General features: G+C 38.3%; 1 long non-coding RNA gene across 2 annotated transcripts in view; it reads left to right on the forward strand.

Annotated features, from left to right (window-relative positions):
* LOC118540564 (uncharacterized) overlaps positions 1–18492 on the forward strand; it is a 213238-nt gene extending 194746 nt beyond the window's left edge. For both annotated transcript variants that reach the window (XR_013446158.1, XR_013446159.1), the window contains one exon: positions 18092–18492. This is a non-coding gene — a long non-coding RNA (uncharacterized LOC118540564). The remainder of the gene's footprint in view (positions 1–18091) is intronic.
* Positions 18493–20751: the final 2259 nt, after the last annotated feature.

The raw sequence follows: 20751 nt of genomic DNA on the forward strand, positions 1-20751 counted from the left end.
GTGAATGTCCTTATACACATGGTAACATCAAGGTATATATAGCAGTTTAAGAGCTGTGCAAGAAGTAATTACAGTAGAGCTAGCGTTGGGAAATTAGAAAGATAGGTTTTCATGAAAACCAAATGTTATACAGACCAAGTTTTCATGGACTCTGGTGCCTGATTTTTTTTTAATGCACCTTTCCTGATATTATTGCCAGCCTTAGGGACATAGGCCTGGGTTGATGTATGCTCTTGTGGTGTCTATGTATATTTCTTTACCACAGTTACCATTATTTCTTTACCACAGTTGTTTTCTCTTAATTTCCCTAGGACACCAAAACTAGTGGGAAAAGGCCAATGAGGAAATTCTTGGGGAAAAATCCACATATAATATTTTCATTTCTAATGAGAAAACCCAAAGGGAAAAAAGGTACTCAATACACAGAGGATGCTGGCAAAATATTTTACTAGGATGTGGTTTTGATCAGGTTACTATTTCTGCTGGGATAGAATGTGTTTTGTTTTACTTTTTAAATAATTTTTTGATCTCCCTTACACATTCTCCATTATGGGCCCTTTCCTACTCATTGAAAACTTATGCAGAAATACATAGTACACGCTATTCTATATTCACATTAGGCTAGCTTGGAGAGTTTTAGGGAGAACACATGCAGTTCTTCCACTAGACTTAGCTGTTGAAGTCATAGGAAGTATTTTTCCTTGTCCCTAAATGTGGGTCTGGAGGCTAGAACCCTGACTGTTGGCATATCACCAGCTTTCATGGCTTACATCGTCCTTAGAAATGAAAGAAATGCATTTTCATAGGCACACAAATCAAACATGAGACTTGGTTTTATTCCATATTTGGGGAGCACTTGACGGTTTTTTCATTCTAGGTGATGTGGCTGGCTTATATGCATTACCAGTATGTTCATTTTACACCTCTCATCCTCACTTTTCTATCTCCCGAAATATAAGATGAACATGACAAAATTATCTGACAGTTGCTATGGATAACAAGATTCTCTCCATATTTGCAATAGAAAGGTCCATCAAAGAATTATGTCTAGGTATTTTTGTCATTTGGAGCAATTATGTTGAATGTCCTTTAGCTTTGGTTTTGGCTTTGTAACAGAATGCATAGCCGGGGTGTCTGTCAATACAGTGCCTATGTGGAGCCCAGATCTCATTCTGCCATAATGACTATAACATGGTGTGAATGTTGAAACCAGAAAGTTCATTTCTGAAGTCTGAAAGCAGCTGAGAACAGATGAGGGTAACAGAGCAAAGCTTGCTTCCAGCCTTGGCTATTCCTACTGCCAGGACATTCTTCTCCCATTACTTCATATGGACTAGATAGGAACAAAGGTGCTCTGCAGATATCCCCATAACTCCTGTTCATAAAAAGAGAAGGAAATCAGCTTACACACTTAGTGCAACCATGTATCACCTGTTAAAAACTTTCTGGTGATGTTCAGCTCTCTAAATTACAGCAGCTTCTCAAACGTTACTGTGTCTGCAAATCCTTGGAGATTTAGTGGGCCTAAGATGGAGCCCAGAGAATATGCACATTTAACAAGCTCCCAGGAGATGTTGATGTTGCTGGTCTGTGGACCACACTTGGGTAACATGAAACTAGAGCATGATGCTCAAGTGGCCTAGATGTCAGGTCTACTAACAGTATCACTCGGTTTATCTCTGATCCATGGAATCAACTGCATTCGGAATCTTAGTTTACCTCCTTTTAAATATTTGTTGTTGGTCAAGAGAAGGATCTTGATAGAGGAGGTGTCAGATAGAAGAGTGACAGGATAAGGGCTGGGGGGTATATGGAATGGCCTCATACTGGGATGAGCCTTCATACTCCCATAATTCTGTAAGCCCTACTGGTTAGAGAGCCATTTGTATTAACAAATAGTCCCTTCAAAATGTTAGATCTTAGTTTAAATCAGTTTCACTAGCTGGTCTGCTCCTAACTGGAAACTGCTGATGGGAGAGGTGGGTTATTGAGGAAAGCCTGGGGTAAGAATAAGAGTTCTGGGACTTCTATAGGAAAAACAATCCTGCATGTTTCCTTTACTCTCCCACAACTACCACATTTCACTTCTGACATTTCCAGTTACCAAATGTGTGGGAGTTTCCCCCACACCAGCAATTGTCTCACACCAGCTGAGTGTCCTACAATTCAACTCAATTCTGACACCATCTACTCAGACAGTGTCAGATCCCACAGGTTAAGGGCTTGGTCCCATAAGATTGACCTCCCCCACCTTCAGGTGCCAATCACAAGTTCCAAGTTATCACCTGTACTTCTGATTGACCAGCTGTAAGTCAAGGTCCCCTGATTTTTTCCCTCTTTGCATTCGATAACTTATTAGAATGGCTCACAGAACTCAGGGAAATATTTACATTTACTAGTTTATTATAAATGGATATGACAAAGGGTGCAGATGAACATCCAGATGGAAGAGATGCATAGGGCAAGGTATGGGAGGAAGGGTGAGGAGCTTCTGTGCCCTCACCAGCCATGACACCATCCCACTCTTCCATGTGTTCAGCAACTTAGGGGATTTTTATAAGGCTTCATCACACAAGCATGATCAATCCATAAATTAATCTCTAGTCCCTTACCCTTTCCTGGAGGATGGGAAGTGGCTCTAAGTTCTAGGCTTCTAATAATCATGGCTTGGTGTTTTTGGTGACCAGCCCCTGTCTTGAAGATATCCAGGAACACAACAAGAGTCACCACATTAAACAAAAGACAGTCCCATCACCCAGAAAATTACAAAAGATTTAGGAGCCCTGGGTCAGGCACCAGGGCCAAAGACAAATAGTCTAACAAAAAAATGCTCCCAGTGTTCTTATCACTTAGGAAATTATAAAAATTTTAGGAGCTCTATGCCAGCAACCAGGGAAAGAATCTAATATAACTGATGTTATATAACATGTATTACATGTTATATCTAATAGAACATGTATTACATATTATATATGTATATATGAAACATATATTTTACCTATATGTTTATACATATATATATACACAAACACAAACATTTTTTTCCTATTATTTCACAGAACTGGCTGGGAATGAGGAAAGATAATCTGGGGGAATGTGGCATTTCAGAGAATAGTTGATCTGCAAGGGGCAGTGAACAGTCCAGGAGAGAATAGGAGTACGTGCTGATTGGCCTGATGGGGATTGGAGAATCCAGGAGGCCCAGTTGGGATGGTTAGTCCTAGCACAAGTGGATGACATCACTAAAGATCAGCACAAAATGCACATTCCATTTATCATGAACCAGCTGTATCATCTTCCTTTATGAGAAAGAGCCTAATTAAAAAAAAAAAAAAAACAACTCTGATGAAAACATTCTCCCCCTTTCTTTTCAGGTGGATTCCTCCTGGTTTGGCAACCAAGAAAATATTTATTTCAGTGTTTATACCTGCTGGAAATTCCAGAAATCTCAGTGTCCAGACCAGTTTTCTTTACAAATCTGGGATGCAGCACCCTCTATTGAAAAAGAGAGATCAATTCTCAGACTTTGTACATTTATGCTAGTTTTATTTTATTGGTATCAGGGTGTTTTGAGTTCTTGAAAAGGATGCAGTTCCTAGAAACTTTTAGAGGAAAAACATTAAAAAAATATTTTGACAATTGAATGGTTGGAATTTTCTGCCTCAGTGGATCTGGGGCAAGTAATGGGCATTGAATTTTTCCAGCTGGACCATAATCTTCCACTTCAATAAAGTTGATTTTTTAAATAGTAAATTGTGAGAATGAGAAACTTGGAAGGGACAGTGACAAAATGATAGGTGCTAAATGTTTATTTTAATTTGTTGTATTTAATCATTATAATTACATTAGTGCCCAACTTTCTTAGGATTAAAGGCTAGATAATCTAACAAAATAAGAATTAGGAAATCAAGACTCTGATTACTATTGAATTTCTACCATTTAATTACATCAGATATATCAGAAACTATCTAATATTTGGTGAACATAGTCCATGATCCCTAGTATTGAAGATAAACTGTATACCTAATTACAATCTTAACTCATTTATGATGTTCCAAATAACCTTTTCCCTGTAAAATGATTATAACAATGGCCACTTGTTATAGCCTATGTGTATATAATGCTTTATATTTATAAGGTATCTTCTATATATTTTTTCATTAGCCTAGTCAGTTCTTTAAGTAATTCTAACTTCCTGATACAAATTTTTCCTGAGATATGGAGTATTTTTTTTTTAAGATTTTATTTATTTATTGGAGAGAGAGAGAGTGTGAGCACAAGCGGGGGGTGGGGGGGGAAGGGGAGGGCAGAGGGAGAGGGGAGAGGGAGAAGCAGACTCCTCACTGAGCAAGGAACCTGATGACAATGTGGGGCTCGATACCCAGATCTCTGAGATCATGACCTGAGCCGAAGGCAGACACTTAACGACTGAGCCACCCAGGTGTCCCTATTATGGAATATCTTGACTGTGAATCAAAACTTCTTTACTTGTGGGGTGGAGAGGAAAGTGAAGATAGCATTGTCTTTCCTTTCTCTCAAATTACAGCTGTGAAGAGTGAGACAGAGGTGTCTGTGTGGGGCTAAAGATTCTCATCAACAGCATTGGCCATACAAATCAGGTGTTTGGGTTTCCTTCAACATTTTTCCCATTTCTATTTTGCTTATAGACTTAAGTTTTTCCCCTTCATATTATACTTTGTTCTTTCATTCTTTCTTTTAAATTTGTTCAAGTCATGTTGGTTTAGATCTTCCAATAGTTGACTTTTTTTTTTTTTAAGATTTTATTTATTTGACAGAGAGAGACACAGTGAGAGAGGGAACACAAGTAGGGGGGAGTTGGAGGGGGAGGAGAAGCAAGCTTCCAGCTGAGTAGGCAGCCTGATGTGGGGCTTGATCCCAGGACCCCGGGACCATGACCTGAGCCGAAGGCAGACGCTTAACGACTAAGCCACCCAGGTGCCCCAGTTGACTTATTCTTAACACTGACTTTGGCCAGCATTTAAAAACTCTTCTAATACCAGAGACAAATGCAGTTACAACTTAGATGATTAATGGTAGCATGTTTGACATAAGTAGGCCTGGTAGATATCTGTTATTGAGAATTTAATAAAATTATCTGTAATCATATTGACAAAGCAGTTTCTTAGGGCCATCTGCTTATTTATTAAAATGATTTTTAGAGATATATTGAACCAGATGGTTTTCAAGTAGGATCTGACCTGTATTGGCCTATTTTTTTCAACTCTAAGGTGTATTTTATATTACCTATATACCCCATCATCCTATCATCTTAGGATAGGATCCCCCAGAGTAAAGGTATCTCCTTTACTAAATCATTCTGCCTACTTTTCTATTTGTTACAAGAAAATATCACCATTTTTATTAGAATATTAAATGAGTAATCACTTTACACCTGCCTGCATAGATGATGTTTAGGTATGGGCAGGAATCAAAGAAAAGAAATGCTCCTGTGTTCACAGTGATTGTCATTCATGATATTTTATTTTCTTAAACATTTATTTTCTCCAAAACAAAACAAGATGGATACTGTTATGGTGACATGAAGAGGAAAAAGCAACATGTATATTCCCCACTCTGGGCAGTTGGAGGTCTCTGGAGAAGCACAAAGGCAAGGAAGCCAACTCAAGATGCAGTGTGTCCTGATTTCTTCTTTAACAGGACAACTTGAACAGGACACTGGATTAGTGTGTGCCATCATTCCTGGTCCATGGTTTCTTTAATGTCAACCACTTACTAGAATAGATGAGGCAATTTGGATAGGCAGCTACATGATTTATTGCCATACTGACATGATCAAGGGCTGCAGGGAAAGCAAGAGTTCTGAGGTGTCCCAGAAGTTCTCAGACATGGATGGATTTTGATGGTTAAATTTACATATTTATACATAACCATGAAACACTTCTTCCTTTGTTCCTACTCAAGATTCCACCCAAATTCCTGCCCATTACCTTTGTTGGGGCTATCTTAGGGAACAGCCTATCCAGGAACCTCGGAGGATCACATTGCAGGGTCTTTTCATTATCATGTAATTAAAAATGGGATGCCAGATGGTCCTTTCTATTACACCTCTGATGAAATTTGTGTTTAGTTCAACTGTGCGCTTCTCACTGTACTTGTACCTTTGGTTCTGGTTTTTGACAGAGACCCATCTTTCTTAGAATATTTTTTATTTTTATTTTCTTGTTCTAAAGCACTATGACATCTACTTTTTATTATACTTTATTCTCCATCAATGTCACTTAACAGTAAATCTGAAAAATTAATGTATGCTTTATATATTTAACTTCAGTGTCTTTTTTCCCCCTTTATATATATATTAATAGAAAAGATAGATGAACTAAAAATTGAGACAGGAAATAACAATAGGACATAGAGAATTTTTAAGATGAGGAGGATTTTATTTATTTATTTATTTTTAAAGAGTGTTTATTTGAGAGAGAGAGAGCAATAGCACACGAGCGGGGGAGGAGCACAGGGAGAGAGAGAAGCAGACTCCCTGCCGAGCAGGGAGCCCAACTAGGGGCTCAATCAGGGGCTCGATCCCAGGACCCTGAGATCATGACCTGAGCCGAAGGCAGATGCTTAATTGACTGAGCCACCCAGGTCCCCCAGATGAGAAGGATTTTATAGAAAAAAAAGTTGAGTGAGAATACCAGAATGAAGGTGGTGAGAAGAATTTGTGATCAGCCAATAAATGTATGTGTGCATGTCTGTGTGTTTCTGTGTTTGGCAGTGGTTGAGGGCCACTGGACATACAGAAAAATGGTACAGCATCTCTTGGACCCATGGTTAGCTTGCTTAAGGGAGTTTCCTTTTATTGTCATCTTCAGATGGGTAACTTTATCCTAATGCTTTTTCTATAGCAAAACAATAGGAAGGACTTGAATAAAAAAAAAGTAAGATCCCAAAGGAAGAGTCTACATGTTTATTAAAACAGTTGGAGGGACATTGTTTGATGGTAATGGAGAGCTAAGGCTCAGAAAATACATTCTTTAGAAAATTGTTTCTCTTCTGATCTATACCATGCCCCAGACCAGCACAAAAACACGGTAGTAATGTACATATCTAGTGAAAGTTCCTTTAAAAAACAGACCAAGGATATTGATGAAAGAATAGATGTGTAAATCAATGGGATAGAACAGAGGGTCTGGCAGTAGACCCACATGTAAATGATCAGTTGATTTTTTACAAATGTGCAAAAACAGTTCAATGTAGAACAAGTGGATAGAGTAGGTAAAGAAATATGTATATGCATGTGCTGGAACAATTGCACATTCATATATAAAAATGAATCGATCCATATTTTCTACCATATGTAAAAAATTAAATAAAAATGGATTATAGAACTTAAAGTGAAATCAAAAACTACACAAATTTTAAAGAACATAGAAGAAAATCTTTGTGACCTTGGGTTACACAAAGATTTCTTTTTTTAAAATTGTTTTTAAATTAATTAATTTTTTTATCATGTTATGTTAATCACCATACATTACATCATTAGTTTTTGATGTAGTGTCCCTGATTCATTGTTTGCATATAACACCCAGTGCTCCATACAATACGTGCCCTCTTTAATACCCATCACCAGGCTAACCCATTCCCCTACCTCTAGAACCCTCAGTTTGTTTCTCAGAGTCCATAGTCTCTCATGGTTCATCTCCCCCTCTGATTTCGCCCCCTTCTTTTTTCCCTTCCTACTATCTTCTTCTTCTTTTTTTTTTTTTTTTAACATATAACATATTATTTGTTTCAGAGGTACAGGTCTGTGATTCATCAGTCTTACACAATTCACAGTGCTCACCATAGCACATACCCTCTCTAATGCCTATCAGCCAGCCACCCCATCCCTCCCACCCCCCACCACTCCAGCAACCCTCAGTTTGTTTCCTGAGATTAAGAATTTCTCATATTAGTGAGGTCATATGATACATGTCTTTCTCTGACTGACTTACTTCGCTTAGCATTATACCCTACAGTTCCATCCACGTCGTTGCAAATGGCAAGATTTCATTTTTTTTTCTTTGATGGCTGCATCATATTCCATTGTATATATATACCACATCTTCTTTATCCTTTCATCTGTTGATGGACATCTGGGCTCTTTCCATAGTTTGGCTATTGTGAACATTGCTGCTATAAACATTGGGGTGCAAGTGCCCCTTCGGATCACTACATTTGTGTCTTTGGGGTCAATACCCAATAATGCAATTGCTGGATCATAGGGTAGCTCTACTTTCAACTTTTTGAGGAACCTCCATACTGTTTTCCAGAGTGGCTGCACCAGCTTGCATTCCCACCAACAGCGTAGGAGGGTTCCCCTTTCTCTGCATCCTCGCCAACATCTGTCGTTTCCTCACTTATTAATTTTAGCCATTCTGACTGGTGCGAGGTGGTATCTCATTGAGGTTTTGATTCAGATTTCCCTGATGCCGAGCAATGTTGAGCACTTTTTCATGTGTCTGTGGCCATTTGGATGTCTTCTTTGGAAAAATGTCTGTTCATGTCTTCTGCCCATTTCTTGATTGGATCATTTGTTCTTTGGGTGTTGAGTTTGAGAAGTTCTTTATAGATTTTGGATACTAGCCTTTTATCTGATATGTCATTTGCAAATATCTTCTCCCATTCTGTCAGTTGTCTTTTGGTTTTGTTGACTGTTTCCTTTGCTGTGCAAAAGCTTTTTATCTTGATGAAGTCCCAATAGTTCATTTTTGCCCTTGCTTCCCTTGCCTTTGGCAATGTTTCTAGGAAGAAGTTGCTGCGGCTGAGGTCGAAGAGGTTGCTGCCTGTGTTCTCCTCTAGGATTTTGATGGATTCCTGTCTCATATGTAGGTCTTTCATCCATTTTGAGTCTATTTTTGTGTGTGGTGTAAGGAAATGGTCCAGTTTCATTCTTCTGCATGTGGCTGTCCAATTTCCCAACACCATTTGTTGAAGAGACTGTCTTTTTTCCATTGGACATTCTTTACTGCTTTGTTGAAGATTAGTTGACCATAGAGTTGACGGTCCATTTCTGGGCTCTCTATTCTGTTCCATTGATCTATGTGTCTGTTTTTGTGCCAGTACCATACTGTCTTGATGATGACAGCTTTGTAATAGAGCTGGAAGTCCGGAATTGTGATGCCACCAGCTTTGCTTTTCTTTTTCAACATTCCTCTGGCTATTCAGGGTCTTTTCTGGTTCCATACAAATTTTAGGATTATTTGTTCCATTTCTGTGAAAAAAGTTGATGGTATTTTGATAGGGATTGCCCTGAATGTGTAGAGTGCTCTAGGTAGCATTGACATCTTCACAATATTTGTTCTTCCAATTCATGAGCATAGAACGTTTTTCTATTTCTTTGTGTCTTCCTCAATTTCTTTCATGAGTATTTTATAGTTTACTGAGTACAGATTCTTTGCCTCTTTGCTTAGATTTATTCCTAGGTATCTTATGGTTTTGGGTACAATTGTAAATGGGATCGACTCCTTAATTTCTCTTTCTTCTGTCTTGTTCTTGGTAGAAATGCCACTGATTTCTGTGCATTGATTTTATATCCTGCCACTTTACTGAATTTCTGTATGAGTTCTAGCAGTTTTGGGGTGGAGTCTTTTGGGTTTTCCACATAAAGTATCATATCAACTGCAAAGAGTGAGAACTTGACTTCTTTGCTGATTCGGATGCCTTTTATTTCTTTTTGTTGTCTGATTGCTGTAGCTAGGACTTCTAGTACTATGCTGAATAAGAGTGGTGAGAGTGGACATCCCTGCCATGTTCCTGACCTTAGAGGGAAAGCTCTCAGTTTTTCCCCATTGAGAATGATATTTGTTGTGGGTTTTTCATACATGGCTTTTACGATATTGAGGTATGTACCCTGTATCCCCACACTCTGAGGAGTTTTAATCAAGAAAGATGCTGTACTTTGTCAAATGCTTTTTCTGCATCTATTGAGAGGAACATATGGTTCTTGTTCTTTCTTTTATTAATATATTGTATCATGTTGATTGATTTGCAGATGTTCAACCAACCTTGCAGCTCAGGACAAAATCCCACTTGGTCATGGTGAATAATCCTTTTAATGTACTGTTAGATCCTATTGGCTAGTATTTTGGTGAGAATTTCTGCATCCATGTTCATCAAGGATATTGGTCTGTAATTCTCCTTTTTGATGGGGTCTTTGTTTGGTTTTGGGATCAAGGTAATGCTGGCTTCATAAAATGAGTTTGGAAGTTTTCCTTCCATTTCTATTTTTTGGAACAGTTTCAGAAGAATAGGTATTAATTCTTCTTTAAATGTTTGGTAGAATTCCCCTGGGACACCATCTGGCCCTGGGCTCTTGTTTGTTGGGAGGTTTTTGATTACTGCTTTAATTTCCTTAGTGGTTATGCATCTGTTCAGGTTTTCTATTTCTTCCTGGTTCAGTTTTGGTAGTTTATACATCACTAGGAATGCATCCATTTCTTCCAGATTATCTAATTTGCTGGTATATAGTTGCTCATAATATGTTCTTATAATTGTATTTCTTTGGTGTTGGTTGTGATCTTTCCTCCTTCACTCATGATTTTATTTATTTGGGTCATTTCTCTTTTTCTTTTTGATAAGTCTGGCCAGGGGTTTATCAATCTTATTAATTCTTTCAAAGAACCAGCTCCTAGTTTCTCTTTCTTCTGTCTTGTTCTTGGTAGAAATGATCTGTTCTTTATCTCTATCTGTTATCTCTATCTGTTGATCTGTTCTTTTGGTTTCTATTTCATTGATTTCTGCTCTGATCTTTACTATTTCTCTTCTTCTGCTGGGTTTAGGCTTTGTTTGCTGTTCTTGCTCCAGCTCCTTTAGGTGTAGGGTTAGGTTGTGTATTTGAGACCTTTCCTGTTTCTTGAGAAAGGCTTGTATTGCTATATACACTCCTCTTAGGACCACCTTTGCTGTATCCCAAAGATTTTGAACAGTTATGTTTTCATTTTCATTTGTTTCCATGAATTTTTTTAATTCTTCTTTAATTTCCTGGTTGACCCATTCATTCTTTAGTAGGATACTCTTTAGCCTCCATGTATTTGAGTTCTTTCTTACTTTCCTCTTGTGATTGAGTTCTAGTTTCAAAGCGTTGTGGTCCAAAAATATGCAGGGAATGATCTCAGTCTTTTGGTACCAGTTCAGACCTGATTTGATGCCTAGGATGTGATCTATTCTGGAGAATGTTCCATGGGCACTAGAGAAGAATGTGTATTCTGTTGCTTTGGGATGGAATGTTCTGAATATATCTGTGAAGTCCATCTGGTCCAGTGTGTCATTTAAAGTCTTTATTTCCTTGTTGATCTTTTGCCTAGATGATCTGTCTATTTCAGTGAGGGGGGTGTTAAAGTCCCCTATTATTGTATTGTTGTTGATGTGTTTCTTTGATTTTGTTATTAATTGGTTTATATAATTGGCTGCTCCCATGTTAGGGGCATAGATATTTACAATTGTTAGATCTTCTTGTTGGATAGACCCTTTAAGTAGGATATAGTGTCCTTCCTCATCTCTTATTATAGTCTTTGGTTTAAAATCAAATTTGTCTTATATAAGGATTGCCACCCCAGCTTTCTTTTGGTGTCCATTAGCATGGTAAATGGGTTTCCACCCCCTCACTTTCAATCTGGAGGTGTCTTTGGGTCTAAAATGAGTCTCTTTCAGGCAGCATATCTATGGGTCTTGTTTTTTTTATCTAATCTGAGAGCCTGTGTCTTTTGATTGGGGCATTTAGCCCATTTACATTCAGGGTAACTATTGAAAGATATGAATTTAGTGCCACTGTATTGCCTGTAAGGTGACTGTTACTGTATATTGTCTGTGTTCCTTTCTGGTCTATGTTACTTTTAGGCTCTCTCTTTGCTTAGAGGATCCCTTTCAATATTTCTTGTAGGGCTGGTTTTGTGTTTGCAAATTCTTTTAGTTTTTGTTTGTCCTGGAAGCTTTTTATCTCTCCTTTATTTTCGATGACAGCCTAGCTGGATATAGTATTCTTGGCTGCATATTTTTCTCGTTTAGTGCTCTGAATATATCATGCCAGTCCTTTCTGGCCTGCCAGGTCTCTGTGGATAGGTCTGTTGCCAATCTAATGTTTCTACCATTGTAGGTTACAGACCTCTTGTCCCGAGCTGCTTTCAGGATTTTCTCTTTGTCTCTGAGACTTGTAAGTTTTGCTATTAGATTTTGGGGTGTTGACCTATTTTTATTGATTTTGAGGGTGGTTCTCTGTGCCTCCTGGATTTTGATGCCCGTTTCCTTCCCCAAATTAGGGAAGTTCTCTGCTATAATTTGCTCCAATATACCTTCTGCCCCTCTCTCTCTCTTTTCTTCTTCTGGGATCCCAATTATTCTAATATTGTTTCATCTTATGGTATCACTTATCTCTCGAATCTGCCCTCGTGATCCAGTAGTGGTTTATCTCTCTTTTTCTCAGCTTCTTTATCTCCATCATTTGGTCTTCTATATAACTAATTCTCTCTTCTGCCTCCTTTATCCTAGCAATTAGAGCCTCCATTTTTGATTGCACCTCATTAATAGCCTTTTTGATTTCGACTTAGCTAGATTTTAGTTCTTTTATTTCTCCAGAAAGGGTTTCTCTAGTATCTTCCATGCTTTTATCAAGCCCAGCTAGTATCTTTATAATCGTCATTCTGAACTCTAGTTCTGACATCTTACTAATGTCCATATTGATCAGGTCCCTGGCAGTCGGTACTGCCTCTTGTTCTTTTTTTTGAGGTGCGTTTTTCCTGTCTTGTCATTTTGTCCAGGGAGAATAGATGAATGAGAGAACAAAATGCTAACAGTGTAACCCCAGAAAAATATACACTAAACAAGCCGTGGCTGATTTGTGGCAATCCCTTCAGATTAGGCCTGAAACCAGGGGGAAAGAAAGGCAAAGAAAGAAAAAAGAAAAAAAAAAAACGGAAAGAAAGAAAAAGAAAAAAAAAGAATATGATCAAATATGATCAGGCTGGTGCATAGATCAATGCCACACACTAGATTTTGGGCATATTTTGGTCTGTTAGAAGAAACTGCTCCCCAAAATTTTAAAGAAAGAAAAACTTATATATATACAAAAATAAGGGTAAATACAATGAAGGGATGGAATATGATTGTAAAGATGAAAATTATAAAAGATTTTATGAAAGGAATTGATAAGTTGGTTGAAAAAAGAAAAATCAGAAATTTAAAAAAAATGGGGGGAGAGAATATGATCAAGCAGGAGACAAGAACAAAGCCATACACTAGAGATTTAGGGTATATTTTGGTCTGTTAGAAGAAACTGTATCCCAAAATTTTAAAGAGAGAAAAACTCATATATATACAAAAATAAGGTTAACTACAATGAAGGGATAGAATATGACTCTAAAAATGAAAAATAAAAAAGATTTTTAAAAAAAGGGATTGATAAGATGTTGGTTGAAAAAGGGAAAAAGAAAAATTCAAAAAACATAGAAAAAGAAAAAAAAGAAAATTAAAAAAATTAACTTTGAAAGACTAAAGAATCAAGGGGAAAAAAGCCATGAATTCTATGTGCTGTATTCCCCTAGTGCTGGAGTTCAGCCATTCTCATTGATCGGTAACCTTGGTCTTGGCTGGCTGTTCTTACTGATCTTCTGGGGGACGGGCCTGTTGCCGTGGTTCCCAAATGTCTTTGCGGGAGGCAGAATTGCTCCACCCTTGCCGGTCTGGGCTAAGTAATCTGCTCAGGTTTGCTCTTGGGAGCTTTTGTTCCCTGCAAGCTTTCTGTACAGCTTTGGAGGACGAGAGTGAGGAGGAGCCGAGAACTTGGGGCCCTACTCCTCAGCGAGTCCCCAGAGAAAGGCAGTCCATCACTCCCATCTTCCCGGTCTCCAGCCGCACTCCGTGCTCACCCGGCCTGTGACCGAGCATTTCTATCTCTGGCCCCGTGTGGAGTCTCCAAACCCAGCAGATCCCTGTGGTGTGGTCCCGCACTGCTCCTCCTGGGGGAGGAAGGGGAGTCTCCCCGGATCTGCCACTTGTTGGGTCCCTGCTGGAGGAGCAGTGGCCCGACTGTGCCATGGATCACAGTTTATGGCAACCCCGAGCTGAGAGCCCACTCCTCGGCTCTGTCTCTGCAGCCGGCTTCCCCAATCTGATACCTGGGAGCTCTGCCTCACTCAGGCACCCCCGGTGTTTCTGTGACCCCGAGGGTCCTGAGACCACACTGTCCCAGCGAGGGTTTCACCCCCCGCTTAGCCACTGGAGCTACCTCCCTCAGCGGAGCAGACTTCTAAAAGTTCCGATTTTGTGCTCTGCTGCTCTATCACTTGCCAGAAGCGGCCGCCAGAGGCCCCCTCCCCCGCCGTCTATCCTCCTGAATATCGCCTCAGATTCACTTCTCTGCATGTCCTTCCTTCCAGAAAGTGGTCACTTTTCTGTTCAGAGAGTGGCTGCTATTCTTTTCTTCAATCTCCTGTTGAATTTGTAGGTGTTTAGAATAGTTTGATAGCTATCTAGCTTAGTTCCTGGGTCCAGATGAAATTTAGGTCTCCTACTCCTCTGCCATCTTGCTCCTGCCCTACACAAAGATTTCTTAGATATAACATCAAAAGCATGATCCCTGAAAAAAATATTGATAATTGCCTTCATCAAAATTAAATACTTTTGCTCTTCAAAACAAACTATTAAAAGAATAAAAAAAAAATTGGGAAAAATATTCGCAAAACATGTATCTGATAAAGAACTTGTATCCAGAATGCATAAAGCACTCTCAAACTCACTAATAAGAAAAAACAATCCAATCGCTTCTCGGCCTTTTGGTTAAGATCAAGTGTAGAAAAAACAATCCAATTACATAAAATGGGCAATCTATATATTTATTTATTTATATTTTATCTTAATTTCAGTGTAGTTCTCTTTTTTAGAAAAATATTTATTTATTTAAGGGGGGGAGGGGCAGAGGGAGAGAATCTTCAAGCTGAGTATGGAGCCAGATGCAGGACCTGATCCCACAACCCATGAGATCATTACCTGAGCTGAAACTAAGAGTTGGACATTTAACTGACTGAACCACCCAGGTGCCCCTCAGTGTCATTAACATATAGGGTTATATTAGTTTCAGGTGTACAGTATAGTGATTCAACAATTCTATATATTACTCAGTGCTCATCATGATAAGTGTCCTCTTAATCCCTTCACCTATTTCACCCACCCCCCACCCACCTGCTCTCTGGTAACCATCAGTTCTCTATAGTTAAGAGTCTGTTTTCTGCTTTGTCTTTTTTTTCCCCTTTGTTTGTTTTGTTTCTTAAATTTTACATGTAAGTGAAATCATATGGTATTTGTCTTTCTCTGACTGCTCATTTAGGTTAGCATTATACTCTCTAGATCCATCCATGTTGTTGCAAATGGCAAGATTTCATTCTTTTTTATGGCTGAGTAATAATGTATATATCTCACTTCTTTTTTATCCATACATTTGTGGATGGACACTTGGACTGCTTCCATAATTTGGCTCTTATAAATGATGATGCCATAAACATAGGGGTGCATATGTATTTTCACATTAGCGTTCTCATATTCTTTGAGAAAATACCCAGTAGTGTGATTACCAGATCATAGGATAGTTCTATTTTTAACTTTTTGAGGAACCTCCATACTGTTTTCCACAGTGACTGCGTAAGTTTGCATTACCACGAACAGTGTGAGAGGGTTCCCCTTTCTCCATATCCTTGCCAACACTTAGTTGTTTTTTGTGTTGTTAATTTTAGCCATTCTGACAGGTGTGATGTGATATCTCATCGTAGTTTTGATTTGCATTTCCCTGATGATGAGTGATGTTGAGCACCTTTTCATGTGCCTGTTGGCCATCTGGATGTCTTCTTTGGAGAAAAATCTGTTCATGTCTTCTAAAATGGGTAAAATATTTAAACAGCAAGAAGATGTTTAAATACCAGAGAAGATATAGATGGCAAATAAGCCCATGAAAAGATACTCAATAACATTAGTCATTAGAAAAATGAAAACACCGACGCCAAGTGTTGGTGAGGATATAGAGCCACCAACATACTCATATACTGCTGATGAGAAAGCAAAAATGCTACAACCACTTTGGAAAATAGTTTGCTGGTTTCTTATGAGGTTAAATGTATACTTACTATAAAACTCTGTAATTATACTCTTAGGTACTGAGAGTGAAATGAAAACTATTTTCACATAAAAATTTGTACTGGAATATTTATAGTAGCATTATTTATAATTGCCAAAACATGGAAATAGCCCCAAATGTCTTTCAACTACTTAAAGGATAAACTGTGGTATATCCATTCAGTGGAATACTACTCAAAAGTAGAAAGGAGAAAATATGTCAGCATGGATGGATCTCAAATGTATTATGCTAAGTAAAAGAAGTCAGACTGAAAAGGCTGAATACTCTATGATACCATTTATATGACATTTTTGAATAGGCAAAACCACAGGGACAGAAAAATGATCAGTAGTTTTCAGGGATCATGGGAGGGAGAAGGGTTTACCACAAAGGTGCAACAAAGGGAGTTTTTGGATGATGAAAATGTTCCATATCTTATTTAAGTTGGTGCTACCATGACTATATGCATTTGTCAAAACTCATAGAACCATCAAGAAGTATGAAATTTATTATATGTAAATTATATCTTTAAAAAGCAGAAACAAAACAAAATAATAAGAAGTGATATACCATATTCATGGATTAGAAAATCCAATATTATAAACATGTCAATTTTTTCCACTTTATCTTGATAAAGTTTAATCCTAACTAAAATCCCAGAGTGGTGGTGGTGGGGGGGGGGGGAGGACGGTAGCTAATTCTAAAATTTAAATGGAAATGCAAAAATCCAAGACTAGCCAAAATCATATTGAAAAAGAACAAAACAAAGGACTTATTAGTGTCAAGGTTTATTATAAAGCTAGAATAATTAAGAGAAGGTAGTATTGGCTCAAGGATTGACATGTAGAACAGGTGAAGAAGAGTAAGCACTCAGAATAGACTACCATGTATATGATCACTTGATTTATTACAACCATAACACTGCAGTTCAATGGGGGGAAAATATTCTTTTCAACAAATGAGGTTGATCAACTGGAAATGGGGAGGAAAATTTAAGCTCTACTTCACACTATACACAAGCTTAGTCTCAGATTGCAGATCTAAACATGAAAGGTGAGACAATAAAACTTTAGAATAAAGCAGGATAATATCTTCTTGACCTTAGGCTAGGTGAATATCTATTAAGCCATATTTAAAGGAGAAAATTAATTAGATCATTAAAATTAAGATCAATTCTTTCAAATGCACTATTATGATGAAGACAAGCTACAGACTAGGAGAAAATGCATCTTTCTGACTGAGGAAATGTGTAGAGAACTGCTAAAAATTTCAAAGGACAGTCCAATAGATTCATCCAACATGCAAAAGACTTGAACAGCTAATTAACCAAAGCAAGTATCCAGATAGCTAACAAATCATATAAAAGGGTATTCACCATCATTACTCATTAAGAAATTGAAATTAAAACCACAATGCAGTGCTAGTACATCTCCACTAGAATGATTAAAATTAAAAGACAATGTCAAATATTGGTAAAGATGGAACAGGTAGAAGTTTCATGTACTATTAGTGAAAATGTGCATTGGTATAATTGCTTTGAAAAAATATTTGGTAGGACCTCTTGAAGTTGAATTATGTGCATAATTTATGAACCAGCAATTCCACTCATGGGCATATATTCAATGGAAATATGCCCTCACTAAAAGACATGTATGAGTTTATAGCAGCATTATTTATAATAGACCCAAATTGGAAACAACTCAAACATACATAGAAGATCATGAATTTTTAGACAACTCGCAAGCTGGCATGAAAAATCAGAATGGATCCAATAGGAAGGCAGCTGGATGAAAATTCTGTGTGAACCTGGTCACAGTGTTGGTGCCTGAAGCCTGGGTCCTACTGGAGAGTAAAGCTGGGGGCTAAGTGCTATGAGCTACACTTCCACACATAAAAGTGCGGTAGCACTGCTTATGTGCTCTCTCTGTCTTTGTGAGATGTCTGAACCTCTTCTTTCGATTTTTTTTCCTGTAGCTTTTTCCTCAAGAGGACAAGACCAAGAATCACAAGCACCCTGGCAGGCTAATAATCTGGTGCCACTTACAAAAATTATCTGTCCACCATGTACTTCATGGGTTGAGAAGAACCAGATTCTGCTTTAATAAAAATTGTACTAAATGGTGTGTGGTATCCTGGAGATCTTGGAATAGTAAAAGGGCATTAGTGGACAAACTGGTGATTCAAATAGTTTGTAGTTTAGTTAATAGTGCTGTACCAATGTCTGTTTCTTGGTTTTGACAAATGCACCACAGTTCTGTCAATAGTAACATTAGGGGAAACTGGGGGAAGGCTATAAAGGAATTCTCTGTACTCTCTTTACAACTTTTCTGGAAGTCTAGAATTATTCAAAAATATTTATAAAATATTAAAAAACTTCCAGCCCCCACTTTGTATGCTTTTTCTTTATCTTCAAAATAAGAAATGTACTAGATGTTTTGAACACAATATAACATTTTAACATCCTTGGAATTTTCTTTCAGTTTATCTGTCATCCATTAATAGAGAATATACACCAATCACACTAATTAAACACATGAGTAGCTTTCATGGATATAATGACGAAGTCTTGTAGAAATACCCACAAAGGTTTTTGCTTCAAACCTGGATTACGTCAGCTAAGCATTTGCAACATTTTGGGTTTCTTTAGTTTTCTTTTGTGTGACATTCCAACCCCCGCAAAAAACATGGTAAAGAACTGAATGCAGATAAAAGATAAAAAGTTTAAGATATGAGTTATGTATGGAGGAAATTTTAGACAATATTAAAAAAATGTTGTTTCTAGAGGACGAACATTAGTACGTGGGATCCTAGTGATTGACAATATTGCTAGGTTTAGGAATGCCCTTCTAGCATCTACATCACTGTACACACTGGGAGGCTAGGAAGTTTTGGAGCCACGTAAACTGGAATTCACAACTTTATTGTGCTTTCTTACGAAAAATTTGTTTCCTGCTTGGCTCAAGATGCTAATTATGGAACTTAAGATTTTAACTATCAGGTGAGTCAGATATATATTTTGGTGCCGGAAATTTTGAGGGCCCTAAAGCACAGCCCCAGGGCAGTGTCTGCTTTGCTGCTCTCACTGCAGAGGCTCTGATGAAAACACTGAGTGACAGGGACAGAGAGATCGAGCGCCGGTTTCTGTCCACGAGAGAGAGATCTCGTCCCACAACGTGAAGAGTTGTGGCTGGACACAAAAAGCTAGGAAAACTCCTACTATCCTCAGACATAAGCAACCGTAACACCGTCACCATCTAAGAGAAGGGGTACTCCACAGCAAGACTGTCCTGGGTGCAGCTGTCACTGTCTTAGGGACTTGACTCAATACAGCTACACGTGCTTAATCTTTACTGCCACATATTCTATTTCGTGACCAAGAATATAAACTAGAATGAACTGACAAGAGAAATTATGAAATCTTTAATTAGCATTAGTCATTCTTCTACTGTGAGCAAAGATTTTTGGGTCAAAAACAACTGGAGTTTTATCTCATTTCTGCCATTTGCTATCTCTATGATCTTGGGCAGGTTCCTTACTCATCTGAGCCCCAGTTTCCTTGCTTGTAAATTGCAGATCATTTCATAGGATTGTTTTGTGGGCTGAGAATAAAGTGCTAAGGCCAGCACATGGCACATAATGAGAACCCATGAGAGCCCCTTATCTTTTCATTTTATCCACCCAGTTCCAGCTCTCTATCATATGAGGAAACCCAATGGCTTCATGTGTACCCGGACACATGTGTGTGCACCTGTCACCAACTTCCCAAGCTTTGGCCATGTGTGGAGTTTCCATTCCATTTGATTTTCTCTAAGACCGTTCCCTCTTCTCCTGCTCCTCCTTTCTTACTCCTCCCTTTGCCAATAACTTCCTTTTCTCCTCCTTCTCCCTTTCTCTTCCTCTCTGCTCTTTCTCCCCCCTGACACTTTCCTTCTCCCTTCTCTCCTCCTCCCTTCTTCCTCCTATTCCTCTTCCTAGGGCAGGATAGAGAATGTTCACACACACACACACACACACACACACACACACACACACACACACACATACACAAAGGCAACTAGGATTACAACTCAATGCTTAACTGCATTGTTTGAAAATTCTGATTTTTCTTCACTATAAAAACTGTCTAATGTTGCATTAGAAGCAAACACAGTCCTAAACCAGCCCACCTACTAGAAGTAACTCAAGAGCAAACAGAACACTCCTCCCTTCCAACCAAAGTGGTCATTGAAAGGAAGATGATGTCATGTCATTGCTATCTGTGGAAAGACCCAAACCACCTCTTGTATGGCTGCATGCTGGACTATTTTCAGAAAGAGCATGGTAGTTGAATACTTTGATCAGGTTTTTATTTTTATTTTCCCACATAGCTAATGATGTCATAGTCTCAATTTTAGGGGGATGGGCAAGTTTTTTGAAATATTCGTATCCTCTGATTTTTCTGAAGCCTTCCATGATCTTAATTTCATTCTTTTAGTTAATGTTTTATTACAAAACAAACACCCCTCCTTTTCAAACCCCAAAACTAAACCATAAGGGAGATTACAGGGTTAGCGTGAGGTCATTAAAGGAGAAAGCCCCATGTATAGAAGGGGAGCGGGCTCACGTACAGGGTTCTCATTTATGGATAACCAGCC

Source organism: Halichoerus grypus, chromosome 3, assembly GCF_964656455.1.
Source record: "Halichoerus grypus chromosome 3, mHalGry1.hap1.1, whole genome shotgun sequence".
In the NCBI taxonomy this organism is placed as follows: Eukaryota; Metazoa; Chordata; class Mammalia; order Carnivora; family Phocidae; genus Halichoerus; species Halichoerus grypus.